General features: G+C 41.9%; 1 pseudogene; it reads left to right on the top strand.

The window, feature by feature from the left end:
- Positions 1 to 468: 468 nt before the first annotated feature.
- Positions 469 to 3,893, top strand: LOC137500461 (uncharacterized; annotated as a pseudogene).
- The last annotated feature ends 6,033 nt before the right edge of the window (positions 3,894 to 9,926 follow it).

Genomic DNA, 9,926 nt, shown 5'->3' with positions numbered 1-9,926 from the left:
GAAACGAAAAAATGGGCTTCCCTGATTTTTTCAAAGAGGAACACTGCAACAGCTCGGCATAGTCACGAAAATAACAACTTAAGCAACTTGAATTCGTGGATATTTAGCGGCATGAGTACACAGGAAACAAATGAAGAGCGCATTGCGCTTACCCAGTACAACAGCAGTGCGCTCTATCGGTGCTAGTTCTATACATCCCTATTGGCCTGGTGCCGATCCAGAAACCTATCGTGTATGGGGAATCCTAGATGGATTGGCGTGGCTTGGTAGGCACAGCTGGATTTCCGTCCGATCCAATGTCCACTGCGCCGAGCCACCGAGCCATCAATTGGACTTCCCGTGTGTGGGGAATCGCGGGTCCAATTGGACTCGAGCCATCTATTGGCCTAACCGTGTGTGTGGAATCCCCGATCCAAATTGCTGTCAGTATTGCAAGAGACTCCTTGTCGTCAACACATATTCCACAAAATGTCTGGCACTACTAGCGGGCGTGATTTCGTACTAGAGGTGATTGTGAGTTATCGCAATCATCCTTGCCTTTGGCAAGTGACTCATGCAGATTATCACGACAAAGTGAAACGCAATAACGCTCTTGACCAACTTGTGCAATTATTTAAAACGAAAGATCCTGAAGCGAACCGGGAAACGGTGCTAAAGAAACTTGCTTCTATGCGGGGGTTGTACAACAAAGAGCTGAAGAAGGTAAGTGCCGCGATTATTATTATTAGATATTAAACGGTTTTGTATGGTAGCATCTGTGTATATATATTGTTAACAAATCTTCTGCCGGCTACGTAATATAAAAGAATGCTGTATTGAATTCTTCAAATGGTATATCTTACATTTGACTTTCAGGTAAAGCAGGGGCGTATTCTCCTTGAATGCAAGGCATTCATTGCATGCGTTATGATAACACAAATCACTGTCCGATTTAAGATTCTAGGTTGTTTCAGGTCAAATATTAACGATTTCATCTCTCAGAAGTTCAAAACGTCCGCGCAACTGTACTAGTTCCGTTGCTTGATTACGTGTGGTGCTGGTGTAGTCTCGCCGTCCAAGGTCTATATAGACAGACCTTGCGCCGTCTACTCCACTCTCGGAAGAAAGAGACAGCAAATGGAGGAGTTTACGACGTAAGGCATTCAATCTTAAAATTGCATTCAGTGGCAGACGTAGTTCTGGAACCCTCCGAACGATGTCGCTGCAATTGAAACTTGGTCAGAATTTGTCACCCCATACTCGTGCTACCCTCTGCCATCTGTTAGCAACTTGGAGAAAGTCGACATGTTTACAGCGAACGGGACACACAGATTACCCCCTAGCGAGAACCCAACGTGACGAAACTGACCAATGCCACTGGGGTGACTTATCTCCAGTGCTTGAGTTGTGGCTAACTAGTGAGTTAATTCATTGTGTGTTCTGATTAGTGAGTTCATTCTGTGTGTGCTGTTCCTGTGCTATTCGTCGTTTTCGGAGTTTTATTATATTTTGCGCACATGTGGTATTAACGATGGATGAGTCTAAAACGGATATAATTGTAAATCAGTTTGAAAAGCCATTTACTGGCCGTTCGTTTAATGAAAAGATTCAAATAGTTAAAGCCGCGAGACCTCTCCCTTCCCTCGTAAATGGCTTCTTCTTCTTCTTCTTCTTCTTCTTCTTAATCTGCTTACCCTCCAGGGTTGTCTTTTCCCTCGGACTCAGCGAGGGACCCCTCCTCTACCGCCTCAACGGCAGTGTCCTGGAGGTTCAGACTCTGGGTCGGGGGATACAACTGGGGAGGATGACCAGTACCTCGCCCAGGCTGCCTCACCTGCTATGCTGAACAGGGGCCTTGCGGAGGATGGGAAAATTGGAAGGGATAGACAAGGAAGAGGGAAGGAAGCGGCCGTGGCCTGAAGTTAGGTACCATCCCGGCATTTGCCTGGAGGAGAAGTGGGAAACCACGAAAAACCACTTCGAGGATGGCTGAGGTGGGAATCGAACCCACCTCTACTCAGTTGACCTCCCGAGGCTGAGTGGACCCCGTTCCAGCCCTCGTACCACTTTTCAAATTTCGTGGCAGAGCCGGGAAGCGAACCCGCGCCTCCGGGGGTGGCAGCTGATTACACTAACTACTACACCACAGAGGCGGACCCTCGTAAATTTAAAAACAGAAAACAAGAATTGTGTACGCACGTTCAATCCAGAAACTTACAGTAAAACTGTTTGGCTCGAGTTCACCTACATGTAATTAGGGTGAGTAGAATTGAAATTTACTTAATACATTGTGTTAACTGCATGGTTACTACTTGCATGCCTCAGTGGAGATTCCAGGATACGCCACTGAGGTAAAGGCATCTCACTCCACAGGGATAGAACCATCTAGTGCACACGTTCCTAAACTCTGGTACTACGACCAAACTGACCTTCCTAAAAGATCAAGACATACCACGAAGAAGTCATTCGGTAACTTCGGTATTGGATGAAATGCCATTTGGGGAAGATGAGTTAAATTTACAAAAAGTGACTATAGTTGAGTAATACATTTTATTTGTAACTTCTCATGTCAAACCATTAATTATCAACCACATCACCCAACATTAATTATTTTTAAACATTAACATAGAACTAAAACAGGCATTCTGCACAAGAAGAAAACAAGTTAATGCACATATTATGTAAGTTTGCGATTAACATGGCATTTCATATTCTTTCATCTTGCCAAGGCATTTCACCATCACCAACGAAGAACTCTTTAAATAACTCTCGAACGAGCTTCGCAGATGTAGGTGCATTCCGCGATGCGGTAGTTTGTAGCGGCGTCAGCGTCTCAGCTGGTGATATCCCTTCTTCAAACTCTATTTCCTCCACGGTATAAGTCGGGCAGGGTTTTTTTTTTTTTTTTTTTTTTTTTTTGCGAAGAAAATTGTGCAAGACGCAACACGTCAATACTACAACATCTATTCAATCCAATGATAAATTTATACTGCTATTAAAGATCCTGAAACGATTAGCCATGATCCCAAAAATGTTTTCCACGGTTCTCCTATAACACGATGACACAGATAAACGGTAGTTGTAAATTCTGCGATCCCTTGTTAAAGTTTTTTCACCATAGGGTTTCAAAAAATCGCTCCTCAAAGCAAAGCCCTATACCCAACGAAAACATATGGTAAACTAGTCGCACTGCCAGAACAAGGCTCTGGATGAGGGATGTTGAGCTGGCCCATGTTCAGTTCTTCAAAAAATTCAGTGTTTTTCAATGCTCCACCATCTGATACCCGACCGTTAGTGCCAACTTCGCACCAAATAAATTCATAATCGGCATTAGCACATGCCATGAGTACAATGGATTGGAAATATTTGTAGTTCCAAAAATAAGATCCACTTCTAGGAGGGGCGACGATCGGAATGTGTTTACCGTCGATCGCCCCAAGGCAGTGGGAAAACTGCCATCGATCCTCAAATCAGCGGACGATCGTCCTCCATTCTTCTTCGGTATGAGGCATCTGAAAAAAATACATGAACAATAAAATATTACAATGTGATGAATAAAATATAACGTATATCATCAACTTCTGTATAAATGGATTATTATTTTAAGAAGATATTTGTTTTATATTTGGTTACCTTTATTTCATGATTTATTTATTTATTTATTTATTTATTTATTTATTTATTTTTACATTTTTTAATTTCATTTTTTCCAGAGTAATGATGGAGATTCGGCAGATAATGCTGATCACATGAGCACTGGGAGTCAATGTTCAGCATCATGCAGATCATCCCGTTCTTTCAAGCGACCCGTTCCAAGAGTGGATCAAGTTTTAGAGAAAATATCTAAACGAATGGACCAACCTGTCACCAGCCTGTTTTCGGAAAATCATCTAAAGGGGAGTGAGGAAAGGTGAAAGAGGTGTTGAATACCTTTTATTAGGGTACTTATATCTCAGAAACTGAAGATTTTACAGTCATAAAAATTTAAAAATAAAGAAACACGTGAGCCGCCTCCGTGGTGTAGTGGTTAGTGTGATTAGCTGCCACCCCCGGAGACCCGGGTTCGATTCCCGGCTCTGCCACGAAATTTGAAAAGTGGTACGAGGGCTGGAACGGGAGGTCAACTGAGTAGGGGTGGGTTCGATTCCCACCACAGCCATCCTCGAAGTGGTTTCCGTGGTTTCCCACTTCTCCTCCAGGCAAATGCCGGGATAGTACCTAACTTAAGGTCACGTCCGCTTCCTTCCCTCTTCCTTGTCTATCCCTTCCAATCTTCCCATTCCCCTCCAAGGGCCCTGTTCAGCATAGCAGGTGCGATCGTCTGGGCGAGGCACTGGTCATCCTCCCTAGTTGTATCCCCTGACCCAATGTCTCACGCTCCAGGACACTGCCCTTGAGGCGGTAGAGGTGGGATCACTCGCTGAGTCCGAGGGAAAAGCCAACCCTGCACGGTAAACAGATTAAGAAAAAGAAAAAACACGTAATTTTTTAATTTTTGGAAAATACAATTAATGGGGAGGGGGGAGTACAGGAGTGACAAAAAAAGACTACACCTACAGTATATCTCAGACGTGAAAATTGGTATTTGAAATCTGTATTTTTTATTTTTATTTTCGGAAAATCCACTTAGGTAGGGGTGGGGGTGGTGGAAGGACTGTTAAAGGAGTTAAATTCTTTTCATGGGGATACTTATATCTCAAAAACTGAAGATGTTAAGAACATGAAAACTTTTTGTTTGGAATCTTCTTTCAAAGTAAAGTAACACGTATTCTTTAGTTTTCGGAAAATCCACTTAAGGGCGGGGTTAATAAATTGAACAATGAATTGAATTCATTGTATGAGGATACTTATATCCCAAAAACTAAAGATGTTACAGACGTGGAAACTGGTATTTGTAATCTCCTTTAAAAATAAACACGTATTCTTTTGTTTTTGGAAAATCCACTTAAGGAGCTGAAAAGAATTGAATAAGTGGGTGTATTTTTAAAATGAGTACCGGTATATCTACAGTATATGTCAAAAACTGAGCATGTTATAGGTATGACACTTGGTATTTGTAAAGTCCTTTAAAAGCACAGGAAGATGGTTGATCTTGTTTTCGGAAGAGGCATTTAAGGGGGGGGGGGGGGTGAAAATAAGTGAAAAAAGTTGAAGTATTTTTATGAGGATACTTATATCTCATAAACTGAAGATGTTAGAGACGTGAAAATTTGTATTTGGAATCATCTTTAAAAATAAAGAAACTTTTTTCTTCGGATAATCCACTAAAGTGGGGGTGGGGGAAGGTCTGATAAAGAGGTTGAATTATTTTTATGAGGATACTTATATCTCAAAAATTGAAGGCGTTACAGGTGTGGAAATAAATATTTAAAATCTCCTGTAAAAATAAAGAAACATGTTCTTTTTTCTTTTTCGACTTGAGAGAAGACCAAGAGTTTCTGGGGGTAAAGGAAACAATTTTTCGGCGAGGTTTTATACTTTAGAGATTTTGGTATAATATCTTAGTACAGTACCGAGGAACGATTACTTTCATGAAATTACGAAATCCACGCGAGCAAAGCCGCGGATAACTGCTAGTAGTGAATACATCCACTTAGGGTTCGCGTAAGGAAGGGCATCCGGTAGTAAAACTAGGTCACATCTATAACAAGAGCTGGCCCTACTAAATCTGGAAGAAATCCAGGAAGAAAAATTGGCCATTATTATTATTATTATTATTATTATTATTATTATTATTATTATTATTATTATTATTATTCCTTTGCTGGCAGGACCTAGTGTTTACAGTGCACTATGTCTTCCGGTAAGGGCTAGAACAATTTTGTTACTTTCATTGATCTGTCTCTGTCTTCTCCTTGGCTTTGACAATATGAAAGTGACTGAGGTATGAGCGATGCTAGTAATGCCATTCCTTCTACAGCCAGTCCCTGCTACGAATAGTGTGAAAATGTTGCTCATAGGGTCGGTGGGTGCATGCATTTCAGTGGGCTTGGCAGACTGATGGTGAGGAAAGCAACGGGAAACTACCTTAATCCTCATTTCCCTAGGACGCCTCTTCAGTGATATCTAGGTCATCTATGGCAGCTGATGGCAGAGCTGTTGAGGATCCAACCAGCCTTAGGGTTGAAGACTCAACATACATTATTATTATTATTATTATTATTATTATTATTATTATTATTATTATTATTATTATTATGTCCGGCTCCATGGCTAAATAGTTAACGTGCTGCTCTTTGGTCCACGAGGTCCCAGGCTCGATTCCTGGCCGGGTCAGGGATTTTAACTTTCGTTGGTTAGTTCTGATGGCTCGGGCGCTGGAGGTGTGTGTGTGTGCCGTCTTCGTCATTAGAATTCATCATAAGTAGGGCCTCATCTTCACAGATGCACAGATCGCCTATAAGGTGTCAACTCAAAAGACCTCTCCGGAGGTCATATGCCATTAATTAATTAATTATCGTTCAGGCCATCTATGGACCACGTTTTACAGTCTTTACGTTATTTTTCACCAGTCCTGACTTCACATTCTGCCAGTACTTCTTCATCCTTGCACTGACTTCTTTCTTCTGTTCTTCTGTGTAGGTTCTCTTCTTCTTCTTCACAAGTTCTTCCCCAGTCTCCTGAAAACCCTTGAACTCCTTCACTTTTTGTCTAAATTTGTTTCTGTCCAGTACGTCCTCTTTTTCTACTCCTATCCTGGCCAGGTCGGTCCTTACTTCCCGAAACCATTTTGGTTCCGTCTTCCTTAGGCTGAAGAAGCTGAAAATCCTTTTTGTCAGACGGTTGGTGTCCATTCTCTGTAGATGTCCATAAAATTGAAGCCTTCGCTTTTTCATCAATACCACGACTTCCTCTGTCTTCTGGTATAGTTCTTTGTTGGGTCTAAGTCTCCTCTCCCCACCTTTCATTTTCGGGCCCAAGATCTTCCGGAGCATTTTCCTCTCTTTCTTTCTGATGTTCTCTAGATCTCCCTTTCCAATCATGTCCAATGTTTCTGCTGCGTATAAGCATTCAGGTCTGATGACTGTGTCCAGATGTCTTAATTTGGCTCCATATGACAAAGCTTTCTTGTTGTAGGTGTCTCTAGTGAGCTGATACGCTGTTTCCATTTTTCTCGCTCGTTCTATCAGAGCTAGCTTCTCTGATCCATTCTCTTGAACTATTTCTCCAAGATACTTGAAGCTCTTTACTCTTTTGACTTTCCCCTCTTTCAACTTTAACATTTGGGGAGCCTCTTTGATGTTGGTCATAAATTCAGTCTTACTGTATGATATTTGCAGTCCAGTCATTTCTGCTATGCTATGGAGTTGTTCCACTCTTTTCTTTGCTATTTCTATGTCACTGGCAAAGACTGCGATATCATCAGCATATGCCAGGCAGTCTATCCGTATAGCACCTGCCCCTCTTCCAATACGGAATGCTTCTTTGTCTGGGATTCCTTCTTTCCATTTCCTTATCACCTTTTCCAAGACACAGTTAAAGAGAATTGGTGAGAGTCCATCCCCTTGTCTCACACCAGTCTTGACTTCAAAGGACTCCGATATTTCACCCATGAACTTGACCTTTGACTTGGTGTTGGTAAGTGTCTGTTTGATGATATTCCTTGTTTTACTGTCCACACCAAATTCTTCCAGTATTCCGAATAACGTCTCTCTATCTACCGAATCGTAGGCCTTCTTAAAATCCACGAAGACTACAACATATTTGCTTCGTCCCAGCATCTTGTACTTTATGATTTCTTGAGATTAAAAATCTGCTCAGCGCATGATCTGCCTTTCCGGAATCCAGCTTGGTACTCGCCCAGTTCTTCATCGAGTCTTTCTTCAACCCTGGTTTGAAGGGCTTTAGACAGCATTTTATATGGGACCGAAAGCAGCGAAATTCCTCTATAATTATTGACATCCTTCTTGTTCCCTTTTTTGTGTAATGGATGTATTAAAGCAGTTAGCCAGTCTTCTGGAATTCTTTCCGTTTCCCAAATAATTTTAAATAAATGGGTCAATGATGAGATTAATTCTGCATTTCCCATTTTGAGCAGTTCTGCCACAATACCGTCTTCACCTGCTGCCTTGTTATTTTTTAGCTCCTGGATGATTTTGGATACCTCACGTTCGTCAGGTGGCTTTGAATCTGGCATTGTTACCTGCGGTCGCTTAATTGCCAGTCTTTCTTGTGGACCGTCGCAATTCAGTAATCTTTTGAAATATCTGGCGAGAATTTGACAGTTTTCCTTATTGTTCATTCCTAGTTTACCCTCTTCATCCTCAAAACATAGACCAGGTGATTTATATCCTTTTAACCGTGACTTAAAGGTCTGATAGAAATTTCTGGTGTTATTTTTCTGGAAATCTTCTGAGGTCTTCTTCAGCTGATCTGTTTCATATTGTCTTTTCGCTTGCCTGAAAGTTTGTGCTGTCAATTTTCTTTGATCTCTGAAGGCAATCAAGTCACAGTTCCTTCTGGTGGAACTCCATTTCTTCCATGCCTCCATTCTGCGCAAGAGTGCATCTTCACATGTTTCATTCCACCATTCACGTTTCTTTCGTTTCGCCAAGAGAATGGTTTTACTTGCAGCATGTTTAATATTGTCTCGAATGTCATCCCAGTTTACTGAATTCATGTTTTCCAGCTCTTTTTGGTATTGATGCTTTATTTCCTCACTAAGTTTTAACCTTCCCACATCGTATCTTGGTACTCTTTTCTCCTTTCGTCTTTTCCTGACTGGGAGAAGTCTCATCTTTATTTTGGTTAAATAATGATCAGAATCAACTTGGGCACCTCGTAATACTTTCACGTTCATGATTTCATTTTGCGCTTGTTTAGAGATCGCCACATGGTCAATTTGGAATTCACCCAGAATCGGATTGGGAGATCTCCACGTTTTTTGTTTTCTTGGCAAGTGTCTGAATTTAGTTGACATGAGTTGTAGATTAAAGGCTCGGCACAACTCAATAAGCCTCTCTCCATTCCTGTTTGTCCGCCTGTGTGCCGGATATTCCCCTACCATTTTTCTGAACTTTTTCTCTCTTCCTATCTGAGCATTGAAGTCCCCCATTAATACCTTCACATTTCTTTCGGGAATCCGGGAGATCTGATCTTCCAATTCCTCCCAAAAACTATCAACTTTGTCTGCTTTTTTTCGGTTGTCTTCATTGGTCGGGGCGTGGGCATTGATTAATGTGTACGTTTTGTTTCCACATCCTAAATGCAGAAATGATAGGCGTTCAGAGAAACTCTCGAAACCTACAACGGAGTCTATTAAACACTTGTCTACAATGAATGCTGTTCCGAATAGTGGGAGAGATTTAGTTTGGTCCACTATGATGGCTGGTTTTCCTTTAAATATCCTAAACTTTCCAGTATCGAGTAAGTCCTCGTCTCTGTATCTTGTTTCTTGAACAGCCAAAACTCTTATTTCCCTTTCTTCCATTGTCTTTGTTAGTTCTTTCAATTTTCCGACCTTAAGTAGTGAGTTTACGTTCAGAGTTCCTAGCCAGAATTTGCGTTTCATCTTGAGTCTGTGGTTCCCAGGGGACTCCGACTTCCCCTCGCGTTGTGGTGCAGGCTCTCCAGAACCCTTTGGCCTGCTTGCGCCACTTATCGTGGCGGTGGATTTCCCTTTTGGGCTGCCACCTGGAGTAGTTTCATCAATGAACTGGTAGTCCATAACGCGTTAACTGTCTAATCATTAGACGTGGCGAAGCAAGAATTGCTTCGCAGATATAGAACTGAGATTGTAAGTCCCAGAGCTTCCATTAACAGCCGCCCCTAACATGGGATAACAGACGCTGACCAGCAAGCCGCCCGATGCGGGAACAGACACCATGGCTGGATTTGTGGTTCATTGCCCCTTCCGCCTCACTTGCCATACCGAAGAACTTCTTCTCTGCCAAGTCAACCGTTGAGGTCTTCACCATAACCCCGGCAAGGGCTCTCCATACTTATTA

This window comes from Anabrus simplex, chromosome 4, assembly GCF_040414725.1.
Source record: "Anabrus simplex isolate iqAnaSimp1 chromosome 4, ASM4041472v1, whole genome shotgun sequence".
Classification (NCBI taxonomy): Eukaryota; Metazoa; Arthropoda; class Insecta; order Orthoptera; family Tettigoniidae; genus Anabrus; species Anabrus simplex.
The sequence above is the reverse complement of the archived record's forward strand: the minus strand, read 5'-3'. Positions and strand labels throughout refer to the sequence as shown.